Source organism: Taudactylus pleione, unplaced genomic scaffold, assembly GCF_031769625.1.
Source record: "Taudactylus pleione unplaced genomic scaffold, aTauple2 ptg000019l, whole genome shotgun sequence".
NCBI lineage: Eukaryota > Metazoa > Chordata > Amphibia > Anura > Myobatrachidae > Taudactylus > Taudactylus pleione.
In genome coordinates this window covers 22461983-22486575 of record NW_028284421.1, presented here as the reverse complement: position 1 = coordinate 22486575, position 24593 = coordinate 22461983, and the positions used below count along the sequence as shown (strand labels likewise).

General features: G+C 46.0%; 1 protein-coding gene across 3 annotated transcripts in view; it reads left to right on the top strand.

Annotated features, from left to right (window-relative positions):
• The first annotated feature begins 955 nt into the window (after positions 1-955).
• CSNK1G1 (casein kinase 1 gamma 1) overlaps positions 956-24593 on the top strand; it is a 108277-nt gene continuing 84639 nt past the window's right edge. For 2 of the 3 annotated variants that reach the window (XM_088446042.1, XM_088446029.1), the window contains exon 1: positions 956-1399. The gene's annotated coding sequence lies outside the window, so the exon portion shown is untranslated. Of the gene's footprint in view, positions 1400-11596; positions 11831-24593 lie in introns of those variants that run through there. The other variant, XM_088446036.1, reaches the window with a different exon arrangement.

Here is a 24593-nt window from a genome sequence, read left to right as displayed (position 1 = left end):
AACTCTCTTTCTTTGAAGTCCATAGGGTCTACAGGGCACCCACCCTGACACACCTTGCTTCTATGGGTTTCGTTTCTTGGTCACTTGTTTCCTTTTCTGTGTGAGAGTGTGATTCTTCGGTCTTCCTTTTCTCCTATCTTGCTTCTGCCTTGGGCTTGTTAACAAAACTGAGTTGCCTTCAGGCTGTGGGTGGGGTATAGAGGGAAAGGCTGGAGCATCCTTAGATAGAAAAAAGCTTTGCTGTTGGTGTCCGGTCCTCCAAGTACCACCTACAGTTAAGGATAAGTTTTACCATAACTTTACTTTTCAACATACTTTTAGCGTTTCTCAATAAGATTTACTCAACAAAAATTACCCGATTGCTGTTAGGCTAATTTGAGAAAACATTTTATGGCCCTCCATCCAAAATTATTTTCTTAATATGGAACTACAGTAAAAAAAAATAAAAACACGTTTGGATAACCATGCTCTCTACGGTCATCTACAGAAAATCGCCAACACAAACGCTACATTTTCCTAATGACACTAGCACAAAAAAACAGAAGGGGGCGCCGTAGTAACACTACATTGATTCTATTTTAAACTTCCGCATGGCAACATCACAAGCGGTCGCTATGCAGAGAACAGGATGCGGCTGCCTTTGTGCCCCGGAAATGCGTACCAACGTGGTAGGAACTACAGCGCCATCTTCAGTGCTGGCATAAAATACTTCGTAGCTGATCTGCACGACATTGTTTCATGTCAGTTTTACCCGTATAAGTTTATTGCTTATACACAGCGTATATGTGCGGGCGTGTTCGTAGGTAAGAATTAATGGATATGCCCAAATTACACCTCATTCAACATACCGTGGACGGTAATTTGCCAAAAACTAAGATGTCCTCCAATGGTTTCGCCCATGGGAGATTTCATGGCGTCACTCCCCGTCTCCCTCCAGGCACCGCCCCTTTTTTTGTTGTGTGGGAGCGCAGGGCGGAGCTGGCAGTGGAGCTTCCGGTCCGGCCCCGCCGTGTTTGAGTAAAGGAACCGGGACATCGGGGGCGGCGCGAGTCACCGGAAACGGTGGAGTTCGAGTGTCACCGTGCAGGCATTGAGTGGGTCCCGGGAAGGGGGAAGTGCTGGGAGTCAGACAGACGTGGGATACTGGAGTCCCGGTTTCCGCTACCTCCCTGTGCGCTGGAAGCTGTCAGACCCAGGAAGTGCCGCTTCAGTCCCGGGCGCAGGCAGCCAGGGCCGCGGTGAGGATCGGGGCGCAGGCGGCCAGCACTGGAAGGGGGGGGACTGCTGCTGCCGCCGACGCCGCTGCTGTGTGATACTCCCCGGCTGGAGGATATAGAAGCCATTGTCTCTGGGACACTCCCCGCTCTGGGGGCGGCCACCGGCATCCGCAGGACACCAGGTGAGACCTCTCCCCATACTCCTATCCCGAATTACGGCCCCAGTCACAGCTGTGTCCCATAGCCGTTCTTCCAAAACAGGATGTCGCTGCCCGGGACCCATCTCTCCAGGGATTGTAACAAAACTAAATATTGATGCCTAACTATAACTATTCTATGTGATAGTTTATTTGCTAAGGCCTTTTATAGGTGTGTGTGTGGCACTTAGCAGAAGCATTTGTGGTATTTTGGTGGATGAAGTCTATGGTGTATTTGAATGAACGGTATACCCACCTCAGCCATATATGCGTCACCCTTGGCTACTTATTAGCCTGTGTTCACCAATGAATGCCTCCCTGCTTGCCTGGACAAGCGATCAGGGTGGTGTCAGACTGGTGCTTTGGACACTAGTGTGCGTCAATGTGTCAGCACACAGCTGTTTGAGTGCTCAGGACGCAAGCAATTTTCCAGCTGGGTAGTCATTAGCGTCTTTCTGATGCCACCCTCAGTGTCCAAGCCTATACTCTAGCATTGGCCTCTACACTTGCCATCTGAAGTTCTTATCCACTTCAATTTCTTGAGGGCAGGTGTAGTATTTAAAAGGATTTTACTCATTTTGCCTTATAATCATTTCTAAGTTTTAGTTCAACTGTAATGAGAAATACAACAAGGAAAAAAAAAAAGTGTATGTCTGTGTGTGTGTACTTTACGGATTCATTGCAGGGAGAACCCAAGTGTCCTGCACTTATTATTATTATTATTATTATTATTATTCTTCATCATCATCATGGTAATGTCTAAATCCCCTTCACGGAGAGGACCCTGAATGATGTCGTCAGCCAGTGTCCAGCGTCATTCCCTACCATCCAAGTGGGCATAGACGGGGAATATAACCTTATAGCGAGCCACCGAGCCCTAAGCGTGGCGAGCAGACAACTTTCTTCTTTAGGTGGGGACAACTTTGGGTACTTGTATACGTAAAATACACAAGTAACATTTAAAACATTCATCGGGTTCTCTCTGCAATGAGTCCGTAAAGTACACAAGTACCAAATAATGTGCGTCATGCATTGTCATGTCTTCAGTTTGGTGACTGGTGGTTTGCAGCATTTGCTATTGAAAAAAATACTTTTATGGCTTCCGACTGAATTATATTAAGTATTGGGCAACAATGTATTTATTTTCTTTCCATTAATATTATCTAGTAGTCTATGTGGGCCTTGCCTAGCCGTGGTGCGTAAGCTTTTTGTTCATCATCTTGCTGGCATTAGATTTGTATGAGTAGTATGGAAATCTGGCTACTCTATTCATCACTGATGCTGTTATCAATGGGAAGTGCATAGGTTTCTTCTTTTATTTGAAGACCTTTTATATATAGATGTGTTATACACATCAACCAATAAAATAAAAAATGTTGCATAGTTAATTTTTTTTTTTTTTTTACAATTTTAGTGCAGTAGAGCGAGTAAGCAATATGATTATGTTCCTCTATTACTTGTCAACATTTATCCCTGGCTGCTTATATAGGAGAAATACCTTTCCATAATAGAGCAAAATTAAACCACAAAGTAACTGCTTATTAACAGTGAGCGTGGAGTTCTTAGTTGTTTTTGGTATAAGCTAATGTGTATGCTAGACATGATTTAATGTTAATCCACTATGATAGGCTATGTCAAAACCTTGTATTTCCTATTTTGCCTACTTGCATCCTGGTCACATTGGCAGCAAAATCAACAAATTATTTTTCTTCGATTTTTATGCAGAATTAAGATGGACAGGAGAATATAATTGGAGTATGGGCCTAATGCCGGGAACACACTGGGACAATGTTGTTAATATTTTGCCAAATGCAGTGTGTATGCGCGCTCTCGCAGTCACATGCGACATCGTGGGGCTTGATGTGCTTCACATTAAACCTGACAATATCGCATGCGGCCCCATTCATGTTAATGAAGGATGGAACAAGTGATCGTTCCGTCGTTCATTACATCGTTCTGATGTGTACCTGCTGTACGATTTGTCGGCCTGGCGGGCCAACCTATTGTCCCTGTAAACATTGTCCAGTGTGTACCGAACTTAAGAATTGTATGCATAACTAATGTTATATTTGTCTTCCATATTTGTATTCGAGAATTAGAGAAGTAAAGTGTGCATTTTACAGTGATATATGGGGGGGCAATTCAATTGTTTTATCACACCCTATCTCCTGTCTAAAGTGATGGGAGATCAAAGTGCAATATTCAATTGTTTTTGGGTGCCCATGCATATGTCGCGCCCAAATAGACAGGGTTTAACAGCATAAAACTGCTAAGTCCGTCTAAAGTCCTGCTTTGGCTGCCCAAACTCCCTACTTATCACATATATATTTCTGCTTGCCTGCCCAGGGGCTGTGAGCAGAAATGTGTGCTCCAGTGGCTGTACATTCCTAAACAGAGCAACAATTGAATTGCTCTGTCGGTTGCCCTGCACCATCAGCTGAGGCGAAAACAATTGAATTCCCACCGTTAAATTAAGTATATTGGGGGCGATTCAGTTCAGCGCAATTTAAGTTGCGATGGGAAGAAGTTCCTGGAGCTTTTCAATTGTCCCAATCGCACCCGGCAACTTAGTCGGGAGATGGCAGTCACTGCGGGTGTTTAGCTACGATAACCAGCATTCTCTGAGTTAACTGCCGGCCGCGATGTCAGCGCCGCGCTAAGCCGCAAAACAGCATCGCGGCCGGCACATAAATCTGATTTCTGCTCGCACCACAGGAGGGTGCAAGCAGAAATCCTCTAGTTGGACTTAACAACAGCGTTGTCAATTAAATAGCTCTGAGAGCTCCTTCCCGTCTCTATTCACATCGCTCTAAATTGAATCGCCCTCATTGTACCGGAGTATTGGACAATAGGTAGAGACCCAGCCAGTTTATGGTGAATTGTCTGTGTAATGAGTTTACTTTGATCAGACACAATTTTATCCTTCGGAGCTGCAAATATAACTTTCCTAGTTTAATCTATTTTTAGTAGGGAAATTAATGTATACTTGCCATACAAATATATTTGTTTGCAAATCCGAGGGTGAAATTGGTCTCCCAAGCCATAAGTTGTCAACCATTTAAAAATGAATACATATGGAATACACCTGCTGCATCACAATTATTTTATGATTCTGTACATATTTGCAGCTTGTGTCTATCTTAAATGCAGTTAAACCAATGTCAAATTTACATTTTATATGCACTTGTTCTTAAAGGTACACTCCCATGTAGGGTTAAAAAAGTACAACACCCAAGGTGCCATTCACCAGAGCTGCTTGGCAGGGTATTAGTAAGTCTCTCTGCCCAAAACAAATAACAGGGTTCTGTGATGCTGCAAGGGAGCATGCAGACTGCAGCTTCTGATTGGTTGTACACACCCCTTCTCAACCAAAGTGGTGAACCTAAAAGCTTTGCTGAATTACATAGTAATGCAGTTTTAAGTTGTGAACCTGAAATGCCTTCTTCCTAGTATGTACATGGGATGCCTAATGTTTGAACTATAGACGAGACATTTAATTCCATATTCTTGTTGCTTGTGGTCTTTATCTGAGTAAGCTGAACCAATGCAGTAAATCACACACACTATAAAGATATAGGGAGGGTGACCCAGATAAGAGAGGTTCTAAATCTGCCTTGCATCAAGCTGACTTCTCCCCCATCAATTCCATAGGGCAGGAAAAAGAAACAGCGAACATTCTAAATTTTAAATGGTCGACAACAACACCTAAAACAGGCAATACACAGAGAAACACCTCATCGTTTAATCTCCATGTTTACCTTTGTATATCAATTCAAAAACTTCAGTCCTATTGAGATGAGTGGTAGAAAGAAAGACTTCGGGGTAAATTTACTAAAGAGAGAGTTTTTAGAAGTGAGTTTTAGAAGAGAAGTTGCCCACAGCAACCAATCAGATGCTAGCTATTATCTTCTAGAAGGTGCTAGTTAAATGTTAAGTAGAATCTGATTGCTTGCTATGGGCAACATCTCTTCTAAAGGTGGGTACACACTATACAGATATATCTGCAAAGCGAGTGATCTGCGCATGTCCCGCCCTCCTCCCTTTGTCTGCCGCTGTGTTTATGGGAGGTCTGTAGACCGCCCGTACACACTTGCCGATGGACAGATATGTCTGCAGACTTATGTCCATCGGCTGTGCAGCACAGCCAATGCGATATGTCGGTGAACGACGACGTTCACCGACATATCGCAGGTACACGCTGACAGACGGGCTGCAGATATATTGGCCGGTCAATTGATTGGCCAATATATCTGTCAGTGTGTACCCAGCATAAAACTCACTTCTAAAAACTCTCCCTTTAGTAAATTTACCCCTTTAGGAGAAAACAATTTTAAAAATCGTTCATATCTGACATCTTTGTCAGACGAACGATGCGCGTTTCCGCTTGTCAGATAACAACAATATCTGACATCTGATGTGTTTGCAGTCAGATTTGGACGATTCCATTCATTTTAATGCAGTCAAAACTCGTTCGTTGTTCAAATCATTGGTCAAATCGTTCATCTGACAAATCTGACCGTGTATGCACCTTAAAACTGCTTAGTAAATAGACTGCTTGGTCTCTGTGGTGTCACAAGTGTCCTCTTATAAATGATGGACGAGCAAAAAAAGCGCAATTGATAAAAGTTAACCCTAATGTATTTACCATTATTGAACAACTTCTGACTGCTCAAGCATCTTCAGCTAGTGTAGAAAGACCTCTTTATTCTTTTTTTTTTTTTTTTTTTTTTTTTTTTTTCGGTTCAGTTCATTCGAAGATTCGAAACAGACAGGGAACTGAAAGCCTCTAAACTAGTGTTTTTATTCAAAATGTTTAATGCCAGTGACATTTCCGGTTCTAATACTTAACTACTTTTTTTTTTGTGTGTCTGGAAAGTGCTTTTGCATGTTTTAATTAGGTTTAGTCTAAAATTTGGTTTTGTGGAAAGCTGTCAAATAAATCATATCAAACAGTAAACTTTGGATTGTTCATGTTAAGGTGCCCACACACATACCGATGTGTTCCCGATCAGCCGATGTACACTATTTCCCCCTGAACTCTCCCCGGGAGCTCCCTGGCAGTCCTGCACACGATTTGGTATGAAAAAGCTGCCAATGTGACAAACGATCTATCGGGCCTCCTAACTACTCCAGTGCATCCTGACTCGAGATTGTCAGATCTGCCGTACAGCACGGCAGATCTAAAGATACGATGTGCGACCTGTGGGGACGCGCATCGTGATCGTGAGTGGAGACTCACGATTTTGGCCATATTTTGCACGATGTGTCGTTCCAATGCGTCGGAATAATGGGTAAAATATTGCTATGTGTGTGGGCAGCTTTAGAAAGCATTAAAATGTGATTGATCAAGGTTTCTAATATATTGCAATGCTTCACAGTATTAATATAACAAGCAGGATTCAATTTTATTTTCATTTTAAACATTAATGCAAAAAACCTGGCTAAACCAAATACCCAGGTTTTTTAAGTTAAACAAACAAAAAAAAAGTTGTTTTTTTTTTTTTGCTTGTTTGTTTTTTCCAACCCTGTGTATGAGTGTGTAGATGGGGACCTGACGGCAGGAAGTAGGCAATATGGAGATGGCTGAGGCAGGATGGTGGGATCTGTGATGTGGTTATGAGGTGGAAGGGTATGCTTTGATGAACAGGTGGGATTTCAGTGCACATTTGAAGCTATGAAAGGTTGGGGAGAGCCTGATCGAGCGAGGGAGCTCATTCCAGTGAAGGGGGGCGGCACGGGCAAAATCTTGGAAACGAGCTTGAGATGAAGTAACCAGGTTAGAGGAGAGGTAACAGTCATAGGCAGACCGATGAAGGTGAGGCGTATGTAAGGAGATGAGGTTGGAGATGTAGGGAGCAGTGGCGTTATAGAGGGCCTTGTATGTGAAGGTGGATTCTGTAGGGGAATGGGAGTCAGTTCAGGTTGTGGTGGGAGTCGAACGGCAGGAGAGGAAGATAAGTCTAGCTGCAGCATTGAGAACAGATTTGAGGGGAGCAAGATGGCAATGTTGGAGGCCAGTGTGGAGAAGGTTGCAGTAGTCGAGCCGAGAAATTATTAGTGAATGAATAATCAGTTTGGTAGCTTTCTGAGAGAGGAATGGCCTAATGTGAGCAATGTTGCATAGCTGGAACCAACGGGATTGAACCAGAGATTGAGGGCCTCATTCAAAGGCGGTCGGAGGATGCAAGCGGTCGCTCAGAAACTGGGCGGCCGCTTGCATCCTGACCGCCCGCCTCTGTTTCGGTCATTAGGCTGTGGGTTTACACCCACAGCTCTAACGACCGCTAGGGTGATGGTCGCGATGGTCAGAGACCATCGGGGCTTACGACGAGACCCTAGGGTAGGGTCTCACTTGTCGTAAGCCCCGGAGAGCTTCTTGCTCTGTCAGAGCCGGAAGCTCTCCACTGTCATCACTAGTAATGTCAGTGAGGCCTCCCCCAAACGGTAGGCGTTCCCATGGGAACGCCTCCGTTTGGGCTGCCACCCCCCGTCCCGCCTTCCAAACGGGGCGAGCTGTCAATCAACATCGACAGCTCGCCCCCTTTTGGAAAGAGACCCGCTACGACCGGCGCTGTCGGTCGTAGCGGGTCTCACGCATGCGCACGAAGGAGCCGGCTCCCTCGTGCGCATGCGCACTTGACAAACATCGAGGCGGTCGTAGACCGTACGGCCGCCTCTGAATGAAGGCCTGAATGTGGAGGGCGAAGGAGAGGGTGGAGTCAAGGGTGACACCCAAGCAGCAAAGTTGGGGAACAGGGGAGATGATGTTGTTGTCAACAGTGATAGAGAGATTGGTGGGGGTGGAGACTCTGTTAGGGGGGAAGCTGTTGAGTTCAGTTTTGTCCAAGTTGAGCTTCAGAGAGTGCTCAGACATCCAGGAAGAAATGGCGGAAAGGAAGCTGGATACCTGAGAGAGTTCAGGAGAGGAGAAGTATAGAGGTTCTACCATGAAAGCTAATGTCTGGTGAGCAGTGTGATCACAAGGGCATTGACACCTTGCACTACAGAAATATCATGGAGTCTTGGAAAGGGGGAAGATATCCCCCCCCCCCCCCAACCTGACATTAAATAATTAAGTGGCACCCATTTCTGAAAAGGACGTCCCCTCTTTTGAAAGATGGTGCCCCTTAATGCTTATTGTTTGTCGATCACCTGTGATCCCCAGACAATATCACTCAACAGAAAAAAGTTTTTAATTCCCTAAACCTCCCACATGGGCCTGCACACACCTGGAGATACCGTTATTTGAAAGAGGGAAATCTCCTTCTTTTAAACTATGTGCCTCTTTAGTAGCTATTGTCTGGTGATCACCAGACAATTACTTAAACCCTACACAAAAAAGGAAATTCCACGCATGGGCTTGGAGCCCAGATCTTCCCCATGTTGTATGAAATAAATAAAGGGTCCCCTCATTTAATTCAGTAGGTTTTCCAGTTTAAAAACCGGTAGGCTTTGTTTAGCTACAATATTATTCCTACACATGATTAGCGTTTATAAATGAAAAGAAAATTTCCAGTGTGCAGATTTAAAAAAAAAAAAATCAATTCTGCTGGCTCAATTTTTGAACAGTGAATTGCAAAAACCAGAGTGTTTTTTTTTTTATCTAGCTTCCTTGCGCATTGAACAGCCCCTCTAGTTATGCCATGCCGTGACAGGACTCTTGCGCTGAGCATCTTTTCATGCAACTTTTTCCCTTATGTGTAACACGACTTGTAGCGCATGAAGCATAGATGAGGGTGGTTCATTAAGTAAGAGAACATTACACACGAGAGGTCTTGTTACCCATTTCATTCTAATTTCCTGACAGGCCCGTTGGTGGTGGTGAGGGGGGTGGTCGGTGAAACGCAGGCCTGTCAGTGCGTTTGAACACCGTTACAGGAGCGAGCATAAATTAGCCACTGCGATGGCATACGCAGCTTAAGCTTTCACTGCGTGCGAAGAGGTTAGTAAATTCTGAGTAATGTCAGACCTGTTGTAATTGTGCGTGAGGCTCCGATGGTACTCAATGTTACTGATGGTTTTGCAGACTTGCTATGTATTAAGGATGTGAATAAGGGGAAGTGCGCATCTTTATTTGGCTCCGACAGCATAGCATATTTTCGCAGTGGGTCTGCGTGCGTAATCGCAGCTGCAATGGCGATCCGTAATGAATCGGGACCACAAGGGCGTGCTTCTTGTTGATTTTCTCACCAAGGGTGATACTGTGATTACTGAATGCTATTATGACACATTGAGCCAGTTATGGAGGGCAATTTGTCGAAAACTTGGGTTGCTGCAAACAGGTTTTGTATTGCTGCACGATAACGCAAGCCCAACTGCACTCATGAGTTTTATGGTGCTACCATTGGGTGGTACTGGACCATCCCCCCCCTACAGCCCTGACCTGGCACCGAGTGATTTCCATCTCTATGGACCATTGATGAAGCATCTAGGTGGAAGGTGATTCGCAACAGACAGGGAAGTTGAGCAAGCCGTCATGTCCTGGCTTCAGGTGCTGACGCTGATTTCTTCTATGCCAGGATAGATGCCTTGTTGTACCGTTGTAAAAAATGCTTAGACAAGTATGGGAACTATGTGGAAAAATAATCTGTACCATGGCTATTTAAACTTATATACAGTATGTATGTGTTGAATAAATTTATGCAATGAGAGGTCTTGTTACCTTATTTATTGAACCACGTGTGTGTGTGTATATTGTGTATCAATCATTTGCTTTCTGTTCACTTTCTTGACATTTCATTTATCCCTTTTTTGTTTAGTTACATTTCATTTGATGTACTAGAATGAGCATAAAGTAATATTTTCTGAGACTACAAAGTCACCTAAAAAAATAAAAACAAGGTATAATTTGTGTGGGTACCACAAAAAACAAAAAATCATTGATGTTAGAATGTAATGACTGCAAATGTGGAAAAATTACCTCAGCACGGGTGTGAGAGAACCCTCGGAAGCAAAGCTGTTAAGCGAAATGATTAATTCTTTAAAGTAGCAACAAATTTCAGATATAACTGCTGAGCACACTTACATTATAAATCAAATATTGTTCAGGAAGTTATTTCCAACACTTTTGCAGAAGCTCCCACAAATGTTTTTTTTTTTTTTTTTTAAATTCTCTTTTTTTATTTTATTAAGAAAACAGAGCAGTTTCCATTCAATCTCGAAGAGAAAATAATCTGTTAACAAGACATTATATCAAGACTCGACACAGCGAGAGAATTGAACAGTACTATACATAACAATATATAGAGAAGAAAATATTCAAAATAGAATTCACATCAAATTTCTGAACTGAAGAACAAGGGGAATTAAAAGAGGGAGAAGAGAGAGATTAAAAATAAAAAAAGAAAATAAGTAATTGACCTTAGAGGACATCGTCATAAATTGAAAAAACAAGGAATACATACATTCTATTCATATTGAATCAGTGTGCATCAACACATGTAGAAATAAAATTGGTGTATGCGCTCGTCGATTTGTAATCAAACCAAGGGTACCAGGTGGACAGGAAAACAGACCGTTTATCTATTGAAGATAAAAGAAGGTCCTCCATTGACATGTAGTAGTCTATTCTGGAAAACCATGTTTTGCGAGTACGGGGAATTGAGGATCTCCAAAGAATGGGTATTGACGCTTGAGCCGCTGTACTTAAGTGGCGTAAAAGTGATTTTTTTTTTTTTTTTTTTTTTTTTATATTGTTACAGCAGAGTAGGAGAGTGATTTAACAGCCAGAAGGCTGGATCTGTAGGGACAGATATTGCAAGTATGCCATTGGAGGTTGCAATGACATCCTTCCAGAAGGGCTCTGAGAGGGCATGACCACCATATGTGTAGTAGAGATCCTACTGAGTCGAGGCATCTCCAACATTTAGCTGATATTGAAGGGTATATTGTATGTAGTAACAGAGGATGTTTGTACCAGCGCATTAGAATCTTATATTGGGTCTCTCTAGTTTGAATACATACAGAGCTGCTATGAGCTTTAAGAAATATGGTTTCCCAATCTTTTTCTGTTAGATTAATTAAATTAAGGTCTCATTCCCAGGCTGAGGTGAAATGGAGTGGGATCCGGGAGTTTTGATGTTGTAGTAATTTATATATAGTGGATATCGTATGCCTAGGATTTGAAGGAGCCACACATGTCTTCTCAATTTGTGTCAACTCCCTAGATATCAATGTGAGTCTAGAACCCGATTGGAGATAATGTCTGATCTGTTGAAACTTCCAGAAGTCTTTTTGTGGGATATCCCATTTAGTCTTAATATCAGAGAACTGCTTCACACCACTGGAATTCAACAGCTGACCGACCCTAAAGAGCCCCTCAACCGCCCAGCCCGAAAAGTGTGACCATCATACCAGGGGAAAATTCAGCATTGGCTAAAAATGAAGTTAAGGGACCGAATACCGAAGAAATGTCAGGTACGCGGCGTAAAACCACCCACAAATGTTTCATTTTAGGTTGCTTTGCTTTCATCCTTCAGTCCAGGTCATCCAGCTCAATGGGTTTTAAGTCTAGAGACTCTGCTGGCCATTCCATGATTTGAAGCCTACTGCTTTGTTCTTTTCCTAGAAGGTAGTTCTGGCATAGCCTAGATATGTTTTATGTTAACTTGCTGTAGGATGAACCCTTGACCAACCAAGTGTAGACTAGAGAGTATTGCATGGTGCTGCAACATTCTGCTATAGCCCCTGGTTTATGTTGCCAGTGACTCTATGCAAGTAACAACTGGGGATCCATAAAAAAATCCCCAGACTATCTCACTACTTTCTCTGTTTGACAGTTAGCGTAACAGGAGTTTATTTAAAAAGCAGGGTGTTTTGCTATGAAAACTTAAAATTTTGGGCTTACACTATACTTTGCCTACACAACAGCGTGCACAAACCCTGCATGAAGAACCAAAGATTTTGTTTTTCAGTCCCCCACTATTGGAGATTTACACAATCGGGTTTGCATACGTCTCTCAATAATGGCCAATGCCAATCACTGTGCCCCAATCCCCACTAGACCATCAGATTGTGTTAAATACATTTCTTAAACATTTAAACACTAGTTGGGAACCACGGCGTGGCCTGGACTGAGGACTGGACCCCTGAAGTACACCTTCAGTCTTCATTTATTTAATTATTTATTTTTTTACAATGTCCTTTCCTATAACCTGGATAACTGCAAGTTAGGAGTAAATGACAGTCAGGCAGGCCTATTCTCATACCGTTTGGAATGGGGTATATCAGGAGCAGAACAGAATTTGGTATCTCTTCCAAAATCACTTGAGTTTCAGAAATCACTGCAGAACAGAGGAGGTGATTCAGCTGCAGACAGATATGCTATCGCAGCTGGTAACCTGTTACAGCTGTGATAGCTGTAATATGGTTATGCAGCAGGAGGCGTTACGCAAAGGACGTAGCACCGGATCATCTGCAATTCCTTCGTCCAGCGGAGTGACCATGGGGTCATGCAAGCCGGCCGCCGCAGTTGAGTAAAATAAATCTCCGTCAGCCGACACAGAACCTTGCCTTTCCCCTCCTTCCCCCAATGGCGGCGCCACACATGCGTTTTGGGAAACAGAGGTTGTTGCTGTCCGCACCCCACCTAAACTGCAGCAGACTGTCAATCACTGACTCACTCAATAACTAGCTGAAGTATCTGGCGTTGCCCAGGTTTAAATCTTCAAGTTATAAAGTTAGGCATCCCAGACCAATTGACACCCCTCTGAAGTTTTCATCCAAATCCATTCAGTGGAAGGCCCAGAACAGGCTCCCTAGGTCAAAGTAAGTTCTGCCCAGCGTACACCAACAAGAGGTCTGACCGGGTCCTCAACCCCCTAGTATGTCTTCTGGGATCCAATGTTACCACTCTGAAGTTTTCGTCCAAATCCATCCAGTGGAAGGCTCAGAACAGGCTCCCCGGGTCAAACGTCTGCGTAGCGTACACCAACGGGAGGTCCGACCGGAACCCTAACCCCCTAAAATCTGCCCAGGGTCCAACTGGAATATCTCCCCGTTTTTATTTCTTAATCAGTGCAGGGGTCTCTGAATACATAACCGAATAGACAAACAAACAGACCAATGAATTTTATACGAGGGCTAATTGAAAACTAATGAGACTGATTATATATATATTTTTTTTTTTATTCAGAATCCAATGACTCCACTACAGGATTTGAACATTTTTTTTCTTTTTCAAAGTAGTGTCTTTCACATTCAATAATTTTTTTACAGTGCTTCAAAGATGTGCAGTAGACTGTGTGACATCACTTTTAGTGTTCAGCTGTGACATTTTTCACTTCATCTATTTCAGCTTCTTTCTGCGCAGTTGTTTTTTCAGGTTTGGGAATGCCCAGAAATCACAGGGCGCTAAGTCCGGGCTGTATGGAGGGTGTTCCAGTGCTGTCCCATTAATTTCAGTCAGTGCTGCCAAAGCAGCGGCAGCAACATGATGATGGGCATTATCTTGAAGAAAAGATCACATTTGCTGAATAATCTGTTTTCTTGCTATCTCGTGGTCCATGCAGCTGGGTTTTCAGGACATTTGCATAGTAGTCAACATTAATTGTCTACCCACGGGAAACCCAGTGCTGTAGGATCATACCATGTGCATCAAAAAACAGCAGAAGCATGACTTTACACATCGAAGAAATCAACCAATATTTTGCCACACGTCACAATCGATGTCAGGAAATGGAGTATTCTCTCCAACATTCAAATGGTGGTCTTGCACGGTTCAACTCGTCGTCTCATCTGCTCTTCTGTGAGATTTCTGGGTACCCACCTGGCACACGCAATGCATTTTCAGTTCCTTTGTCACAATATGCTGAACCCATTAGAATGAGATGCCAAGTGAAGCTGAAAGTTTGCGTAAAGTTAGCCTTTTGTCATTTTGCAACATCTCCGCAGCTTTGGCAATGTTGACATCTGTAATCGTGGTGGATGGTCTCCCAGAACGTGCTTCATCAGTCAATCGCATGTTACCCTCTTTGAAGTGCTTCAACCGCCAAAATACTGCAGCACGGCTAATTGTTTCTACACCATATGCTTGCCATAACACTTCATGAGTTTAATTTCCGTTTTTTCCAAGTTTAACACACAATTCAATCACACATCTCTGACGTAATCTTGGACATCATCCGCCATGACGAAACATACGAAGATCTTACACTCGCTGTGACAAAACAGATGACTACAGCAGTCCAACTGCAGGTTCAGACACATCTTATAGAGGAAAAAACATTCTTTTGTGCACATGGATTCTTCAGTGTTCCTTCTTCCTCCCTGGACTTTGAAAATAACTAGTTTATATTCTGTATTTAATAAAGTGATAAAGATTTTAGAGCCTGATATTAAATTAGTTTATTTGAAAAATATTTGCTTGTGTGTATACGAGAAGCCCTGGGTATTGGGTTCCCTTGTATTCCCCTAAGTGTATATTTATAAGGAAGAGCAGTACTGTGTAATTTTTAGTTTTTCTGAATAAATTGATTCCATATTACAATATATGCATTAAGCATGAGGCACTGGGGACCTCCTATCCCTTTTCATCAGACAAACCTCCTGCTGCTCTCATTAAGCTAGCCCATCAGTGAATGGCTCCAGCCAGTGCTCTGACAGGCAGAGGTGAAAGAGCAAAAGGAGTGAACTGGTCAGATCAAGTGACAGTCTAGAAGGGGAAGTGAGAGTAGAAGAAAGGAGTGGGAGACAGCTGGGAAGTCTATGGATGGGTAAAAAGGTAGATTAAGAAGTGCTGATAAGGAGAGAGAGAGAGAGAGAAATAAGGGACTAGAGAAGTATATGATTTTATCTAGATGAAGATTACAGGATAGATTGAAGAGGGATCAGTTGTCAGTAAATGTTAGGCATAGGTCTTGTAGTTGCAGCACCCGAAAGGATTGTGAAATTGCCCCAGGGTATTATTTTTATTGTTTGTGTTCCACAGCGCCTTACAAAGTACATAAACAAAAAAAAATAACTTAGGCTGGGTACACACTTGAACGACCGGCAATCGTGCCGATATTCAGGGCGATTGCCTTCACCCTGGACATGGCATCATTGCCGATTATATACACATTTAAAAGATTAAATGAACGACTGAACAATCTCTGTTCTATGAATAAAGGGTGGTGAACCGCGCTCACTGATATGACTGTGGGGGTGGATTGAGGCAGGAGGGAGAGGGAAAGAGTAATGGCGGGGGGGGAAGAGAGGTGGGGGGAGGGGATGTGCGTGTATCTGGAGGTATGGGGGTAGGGGGTGTAAGAGTGCTGCGCCTGTGGTAGGAGTACCTGTTCCTACCTAGTTTAGAGACTGGTAAAAGCTGGGTAAGGCGCGCTCTCTATATGGTGGGGCAGTGTGTAAAGTGCTTGGGTAAGAGTGATCTGTATGACAGAGAGACGTAGACGGTGGTGTTGGGTCAAGGTAATTTTATTGGTTTAAGGTAGGTAGGCACAATGCTACTAGAGGGTAATTGACCCAGGAGCAGTGGGGGGAAGAGCAGGATGGGTGCACGGGGGGGAAGGTGGGTAGACCCTTTTAGGGGGCTCCTTTTCCGTGCAGTTCTGGACCAGCACGTTGTCCCTGCTGGACCTTTGGTCGACAGTCTTAACGCCCGGCACAGTGTAGGTGGAAGTCTGGTAAGGATAGATGATGTGGCGGCGTCCCGCAATTTGTACAACTTACCTACCGGTAGGTGCCTGTGTAGGCGTTGCGATTTGGGGGTGGTGGTCGGCAGTCTCTGATGGTATACAGCGGCAGGTTAGATGGCCGTTCTTGTTGTGCTGCAGCTACTGGTGCGGCTGTGCCCCGTGATAGTGGCACCGTTGGTCTTGTTTGCGCTGGCAGGGTGGGTCAGCGTGGTGGATGGAGCCTGGCTGGATGCGCGGGCTGCGGCAGGTCGGCGTCTCCGTGTTTGGGGTGCGGGCCGGTACCTGCGTGTGTGCCACGTCGTGCAGCGGGACGGCCGGGTGAGGCTGTTCTGATGAGGGATGCCGTGTGTGTGCAGTGAACGCCGGCTCCTCGTGGTTCCTGCGGCTGTTGGCGCCCAATGTGGGGCGGGGAGGCTGAGAGCCGGGTGTGTCACGGTCACAAGGCGGGGGTGCCGCTCGCCGGAGGTGCTGGCGGCTCCTTGTGATCAGCGGTCGCTGGGACAGCAGGGGGGTTCTTCAGCAGGAAAGAAGGTTTCCAGGACATGATGGTAGGTGTGTGTCTCCAACGCGTTTCGGCTGTGCCTTAATCATGGAGGTTACTGTTACATGGTGCAGCAGTGTTTTAAAGGTTGGTGTGGAGGCGGGTGTGTACGGAGTTGGCCAATGGGGGGGGGAGGTGTGTGTGCACTGGGCGTGGTCAGGAGTTGATGGCAATCTGGAGGTGTTCTGTTGTTGGAGGCCAATGGGATATTGCCGGATGGAAAAGGGTAATGACAGGTGTGTGGGCGGGCTTAATGACGAGTGTGCAGGTCTGTGGGAGGTGACGCTCTGGGGAGCGGAGTGTAGTGTGGTGGCAATGGTTAATAACAGGGTGATCGGACATGATAGGGAAAGTTGGTGTGGCGATATGGGCGATGTCATGTGACCACTGGGTGTAGCCTGGGTGTGTAAGGGTGATGGGGTTAAATGACGTGGTGGTAAAGGTTAATAGCAGGGGGTGATCGGACATGGTCTGGGGAGTTGCTGTGACGATAAGGGCGAAGTCATGTGTCAAATGGGTGTTATCTGGGTGTGCAAGGGTTAAGGGGTAACGTGGGGATGTAGGGGTAGTGAAGTGTGGTGGAGGTGTGGGATGATGGCGCCGGGGGTTCAGCTGGTCGCACGGGGGGTGGCTGGTGGAGGGGAGTGCGGGTGGGTCGTGGTAGGTGGTGATGGGTGTGTGTGGTGTGCTGCGTTCCGGTGTGGTTGTGTGTTAGTGTATGGGCTCAACGGGTACTGTATATGTGTGTGTGTTGCACTTGGTGTGGTTGTGTGGTGTTGGAGGAGGATAACTGGACTGGGGGAATTCATTGGGAAAAGAGGTTGTGGACAGTCATGCGGATACGGGGTGGTAAATTGACATGTGGGTAAGTTGCTATAGTGCGGGGGTGGTTCTGGATGGTGCAGGTGTCACTGTCGAGTGGATGGGCTGGGGGGGTGTTGGGGATGTAGCGGGTCGGTGCGGTAGTGAAGGGCTGGTGACTGGGTGGTTTGGTTGTGAGGACGTGTGTGTGTGTGTGTGTGTGTGATATGGGTGTCGAAAGGGGGCTAAGTGTGGTTTTTGGGGTGTAAACGGCGTGTGAAGGGGAGGGGTGCTGGAGGTGGGTCAGAAACGAGAGGAGGTGTGTGATATAGCAGGAGGGGGGGTTTCGGGGGTATTATTTACTAATGACAGACTTGATCTCGTTGTCGATGTTCAGACTACTGGGTGCCAGGGTACGAAGTGTGATTATCCAGTTGAGTTCTTCCTTGTTGAGTATTCTTGTGTGGTCCCCTCCTCTCCAGTTCCTTTGTATGTGTCTGATCCCTATGAATTGTAGACCAGTGATGTTGCTCTGGTGATGTTCGAGGAAGTGTACCGGTATGTTATGACTGTCTGCTTTGTTAATGATATTTCTGAGGTGTTCCTTGATTCTGGTATGTAATGGTCTGATGGTTCTCCCTACATACTGCTTGTGGCATGGGCACTGTATGAGATAGATCACATTTTTAGTGTGACATGTGATGTGTTCCCGTATCTTGTAGGTGGTGCCCGTCTGTGTGGAGGTAAAGGATGTGGTGGGTTTTGTACTCCTATAGTTTAGATTGGCGCAATTGGAGCATGTCCCGCAGTGGTAAAAGCCTCCCTTCAGTGTACCTTTGTCTATTGTGGTCTGTGTGTGTATTGATGGGGGAATGTGGTTCGTGACTAGCTTTTTGTGTATGTTCGGTGCTTTCTTGTAGATTACTCTGGCTCTGGGTGGTAGTATATGTGTTAGTGTTTCGTCTTTTTGTAGAAGGTGCCAATGTTTGTTTATTATTTTCTTGATGGCGTGGGTGTTATATTGTGTGATGAAAGCAGGGTGGTCATGTGTCGTTGAGGTGTGGGGTTTGTATTCGAGTAGTGGTGCCCTTGATTCTTCTGCTACTTTATCCATTGTGTCTTGTAGTGTGGGTATGTGATAAGCTTTATCTGCAAATTGTTGTTTAAGAGTTTCTCCCTGTGATATGTAGTCTGTTAGTCTGGTGCAGTTCCTTCTGAGTCTTTTGAATTGTCCTATGGGGATGTTGTTGAGCCAGTTGGGGTGGTGACCGCTACTCGATAAGATGTAGCTATTGACGTCGACTGGTTTTTGGAAGGTCTTTGTGTGTATTTGTCCGTTGTGTATGAATATCTGTAGGTCTAGAAAGTTTACCGAGGTTTTGCTATAGTCTGTGGTGAATTGGAGATTTTTGTCGTTCTTGTTAATGTAGTTGATGAATTCTAGCAGTGTGGATTCTGGTCCTTTCCATATGCAAATGATGTCGTCTATGTATCTCCTCCAGAGGACCAAGTTTGCCTGCCAGTCATGACCTGTCCATATGTGGGAATCCTCCCACCGGCTCATGAACAGGTTAGCATAACTGGGTGCAAACTTGGTCCCCATTGCGGTCCCTGTTTGCTGAAGGTAGAAGTTATTGTTGAACCAAAAGTAATTGTGTGAGGATGTAGTCTATGCCTTGCAGGATGAATGCTGTTTGTAGTGGGTCCATGGAGTCATCTTGTTGGAGGTAGTGTCGGGTGCTGTCCAATTCGTGTTGGTGGTCTATGATGGTGTAAAGTGAGGTGACGTCACTGGTAACGAGCCAGTAGTCATTGCCCCAGGGTGTCTTTTCTAGTGTCTTGAGGATGTCCGTTGTGTCTTTCAGATGTGATTGTTGTTGTTTGACATATGGTTGGAGGAAGTGATCGATGTATTCAGAAAGGTTAGAGGAAATGGAGTTAATGCCTGAGATGATGGGTCTGCCGGGTGGGTGAGCTGTGTTCTTATGGATTTTGGGGAGATAGTAGAAAACGGGGATGACTGGGCGAGGGTTGTGTAGATAGTTGTGTTCCTGTTTGGAGAGGATGCCTGAAGTGCTACCGGTTGTCAGAATGCGTGAGAGTTCTTGGTTGAAGTTGTGTGTGGGGTCTGTGCGTAGAACTTTGTAGGTATTGGAGTCTCTGAGGATGCGGAGGGATTCTGTTATGTAGTCTGCTTTGTCCAGTAGTACTATTCCTCCTCCCTTGTCTGCGGGTTTAATGATGAGATCATGGTTGTTTCTTAGGTTGTTGAGTGAAGCTAGCTCTTTTTTGGTGAGGTTATTGTTGTGGTGTTTAGTGCCCCCAACAACAAACTCAACAAATTCGAAACTTATCTAGACCTAAACACGTTTGTCCGCAAGTTGACCCTCAAAAAATTCTTCGCGAACAACCCCCCCATACAGGACACCACAACAGACCGCTTCAAACACACCACACTTAGACCACCTTCCAAATTTTTCCCTAGCCACCTCAAGGGACACTTAATACATACCTTTGAACACCTAGTGATGGAAGACATCAACAAACTAAACACCCCCACTAAACAACTCAACTGGATAATCACACTTCGTACCCTGGCACCCAGTGGTCTGAACATCGACAACGAGATCAAGTCTGTCATTAGTAAATAATACCCCCGAAACCCCCCCCCTCCTCTTGCTATATCACACACCTCCTCTCGTTTCTGACCCACCTCCAGCACCCCTCCCCTTCACACGCCGTTTACACCCCAAAAACCACACTTAGCCTCCTTTCGACACCCATATCACACACACACGTCCCCACAACCAAACCACCCAGTCACCAGCCCCCCTTCACTACCGCACCGACCCGCTACATCCCCAACACCCCCCCCAGCCCATCCACTCGACAGTGACACCTGCACCATCCAGAACCACCCCCGCACTATAGCAACTTACCCACATGTCATTTTACCACCCCATATCTGCATGACTGCCCACAACCTCTTTTCCCAATGAATTCCCCCAGTCCAGTTATCCTCCTCCAACACCACACAACCACACCAAGTGCAACACACACACATATACAGTACCCGTTGAGCCCATACACTAACACACAACCACACCGGAACGCAGCACACCACACATACCCATCACCACCTACCACGACCCACCCGCACTCCCCTCCACCAGCCACCCCCCGTGCGACCGGCTGAACCCCCGGCGCCATCATCCCACACATCCACCACACTTCACTACCCCTACATCCCCACGTTACCCCTTAACCCTTGCACACCCAGATAACACCCATTTGACACATGACTTCGCCCTTATCGTCACAGCAACTCCCCAGACCATGTCCGATCACCCCCTGCTATTAACCTTTACCACCACGTCATTTAACCCCATCACCCTTACACACCCAGGCTACACCCAGTGGTCACATGACATCGCCCATATCGCCACACCAACTTTCCCTATCATGTCCGATCACCCTCTGTTATTAACCATTGCCACCACACTACACTCCGCTCCCCAGAGCGTCACCTCCCACAGACCTGCACACTCGTCATTAAGCCCGCCCACACACCTGTCATTACCCTTTTCCATCCGGCAATATCCCATTGGCCTCCAACAACAGAACACCTCCAGATTGCCATCAACTCCTGACCACGCCCAGTGCACACACACCTCCCCCCCCCCCCCGTTGGCCAACTCCGTACACACCCACCTCCACACCAACCTTTAAAACACTGCTGCACCATGTAACAGTAACCTCCATGATTAAGGCACAGCCGAAACGCGTTGGAGACACACACCTACCATCACGTCCTGGAAACCTTCTTTCCTGCTGAAGAACCCCCCTGCTGTCCCAGCGACCGCTGATAACAAGGAGCCGCCAGCACCTCCGGCGAGCGGCACCCCCGCCTTGTGACCGTGACACGCCCGGCTCTCAGCCTCCCCGCCCCCGCCCCACATTGGGCGCCAACAGCCGCAGGAACCACGAGGAGCCGGCGTTCACTGCACACACATGGCATCCCTCATCAGAACAGCCTCACCCGGCCGTCCCGCTGCACGACGTGGCACACACGCAGGTACCGGCCCGCACCCCAAACACGGAGACGCCGACCTGCCGCAGCCCGCGCATCCAGCCAGGCTCCATCCACCACGCTGACCCACCCTGCCAGCGCAAACAAGACCAACGGTGCCACCATCACGGGGCACAGCCGCACCAGTAGCTGCAGCACAACAAGAACGGCCATCTAACCTGCCGCTGTATACCATCAGAGACTGCCGACCACCACCCCCAAATCGCAACGCCTACACAGGCACCTACCGGTAGGTAAGTTGTACAAATTGCGGGACGCCGCCACATCATCTATCCTTACCAGACTTCCACCTACACTGTGCCGGGCGTTAAGACTGTCGACCAAAGGTCCAGCAGGGACAACGTGCTGGTCCAGAACTGCACGGAAAAGGAGCCCCCTAAAAGGGTCTACCCACCTTCCCCCCCGTGCACCCATCCTGCTCTTCCCCCCACTGCTCCTGGGTCAATTACCCTCTAGTAGCATTGTGCCTACCTACCTTAAACCAATAAAATTACCTTGACCCAACACCACCGTCTACGTCTCTCTGTCATACAGATCACTCTTACCCAAGCACTTTACACACTGCCCCACCATATAGAGAGCGCGCCTTACCCAGCTTTTACCAATCTCTGTTCTATCCTTCATTAGTATGTACAGCATCACATGTGATATCGTGTGATTGACTGTGCAGCACGGCCAATCACACGATATCGCATGTAACCCTGGGAGCGTGCAAATCGGGCATACACACTGCGTGATATGCCCGATTTGTCCTGATTTAGCCAAATGGTGCCGATATCGTCCTGCTGTCTATGCGCCCTTACAGTACAGTACAATACAATGCAGGACAATGAGATGGATAATATACATTGGTGACAGTAACATCCAAATAGGAAACAGAGCATAAGCAATAAAGTGTTAGGTGCCCTAGTGGGGGTTAAGGAGAAGCACGAAAGTGTAGAGGGCCCTGCTTGCAAGAGCTTACATTCTGGAGAAGCCTATGCTACATTTGCATAATAATTGTGAACTGTTAAGTGTGATGTAAGTGTCTGGCGATCGCAACAGCGCTATTCTAATACTCTTCGTGGTGGCAACTCGAATACAACCCACGTCACAACTGCCCACCTGCATCAGGTTGATGTTTATAAGACCTTTGGAATTGTTACTTGTTTACTAGGTGTATGACGGAAGGCTTGCACAGCTATCTTGTCTACTGAAAATGTGTTTTGTTTCAGTAAAGGAATGAAAATGGTTACAATATTGTCTTGTTATACAGTTATGTGATATTTATGAGGACTCGGCAGGGGTTAGAGAGTTAAAAATGGCTGTATTGATTGTCAGTAGTGTACACTGGTCTGCCTCTCCTTTTCTCCCTCCTCCTGGCCTTCTCCCTTCTCTGCTGTACTTTCTGTAGGGTGGGGGTGCTTTGTTCCAGGCAGTGAGTTCATGCTGAGCTTTCTGCTCCTGTAACAATGTTCCTCCTCCCCTACGTTCATGTGGGGAAGATAATTATTTCACACCCACTCGTGTAAGCTTGTTCCAGATTTCCTCTATGCGGTAATGAACATGGGACATCATTTCACTGTCTTACAGCTGTGTAGATGCAATCTCAGGTGGTAACCAGATTCAAAAGTGTAGTGGGCTTTACACAGAAATATACCTGTGCTTATACTGGATCTAACTGGTTTTGCTGCTTAGATCATTGATTGCACAATACACTAGTGTTTGTCAACAAACTGACCTCACCCATCTTGTATCACAATACCAGCTCAGATACGGGAAGTAGAGAGATGCAGGCATTTCATCTTAAAGGGCAACTAAACTTTAAACTTAAGCTTTCTATGAAAAATTGAATTTAAATTTCTTTCTATTCACATTTGCTGTGCAAGGTATTTTCCTCTATCAGCCATTTTATGGCTAAGGCCTTGTCCAGACATGATAAATTTTTGGCCACCTCACAGCCACATTTCTTTCATCCACTAGGGGACACTGGAGGTGCTTACGCCGGGGTATAGAGGCGTGGATAGCTGGAGCTGGCACTTTAAAATTTAGAAGTGTGAAGTTCCTCCCCCTCTATGCCCCACCAGCCCTCAGTTTAGAAAATGTGCCCTTGGAGCTGGTCACAACCGGCTGTGCTCCAGCAAGCCACATAATTTATTTCTTTTATTTCATATATATTTTATTTTTAGTTTTTCTTTCTTATTTTAAGCATCTTTTACATAATTTTTCTTAGTACCCTTCGCCACCTCTCTAAAGGTGGGGTCCGGTTTACTGGCACCCTGTTAACCTCCTGGGTTACAGGAAGGAGTGTGCAGTGCTTAACCAAAAGCATCTGACAGCTCCTTAATGCCGCACACAGCACACACACCACAGCTGCCTTCATGTGAGTGCTGTTCAGATGAGCCGTCCGGAGAGGGAGCGCAGTATGTATGAATCACATACACATCCCCCGTCTCCTGTCCCGCGGCCAGCGCTGGCTTCAGAGAGCGTGATAGCGCTGCTCGTTAATTACACTATCTCCCCTCTCCCCGCTGATGAGCGCGGCTAGCGGCTCCTACTCAGCGGGGCTTGCACAGGGGGGAGATGATCCGGCAGCAGGGGCAGCCATTTTCCGGCCCTTAGGGCATAAAGAGAGGGGGCGGAGCCTAACAGCGCTGGCTCCCTGTCTGAATAGAGCGGCTCCCTGTCTAGATAACGCGGCAGCGGCTGTGTGCACAGCGTGGCTGCCGTGTTTAACCTGTTTTAAAGACTGCATCTCTCCACTACAGGTCGTATGCAGTATATACAGAAGGCTGATTCTCCTGACTACATCCCTGACAAGAGGTTGTGAGTAACACTGGGGTGTTTGGCAGGGAATCTAATCTGTGGGAAAGAGTGGGGAGTGCCTCTTCCTCTGTGTCTCAAACCAGCCTTTTTTTTTTTTTTTACTTCTGTATATACTCTGTCCCTCTGTGTGTGGTGACTGTGTGTATCCATGTCAAACAGAACAAAAGCGGCTCAAAAGATGTTTGTCTGTTCTAAGTGTAACAATAAACTATCCAAGCTGCATGCTGCTGGGTCCACGTTATGTGATGCTTGTATAGCAATAGATCCACCGATGGCTATTACTGCCTCTCCTACTCCCCCATGGGCCGC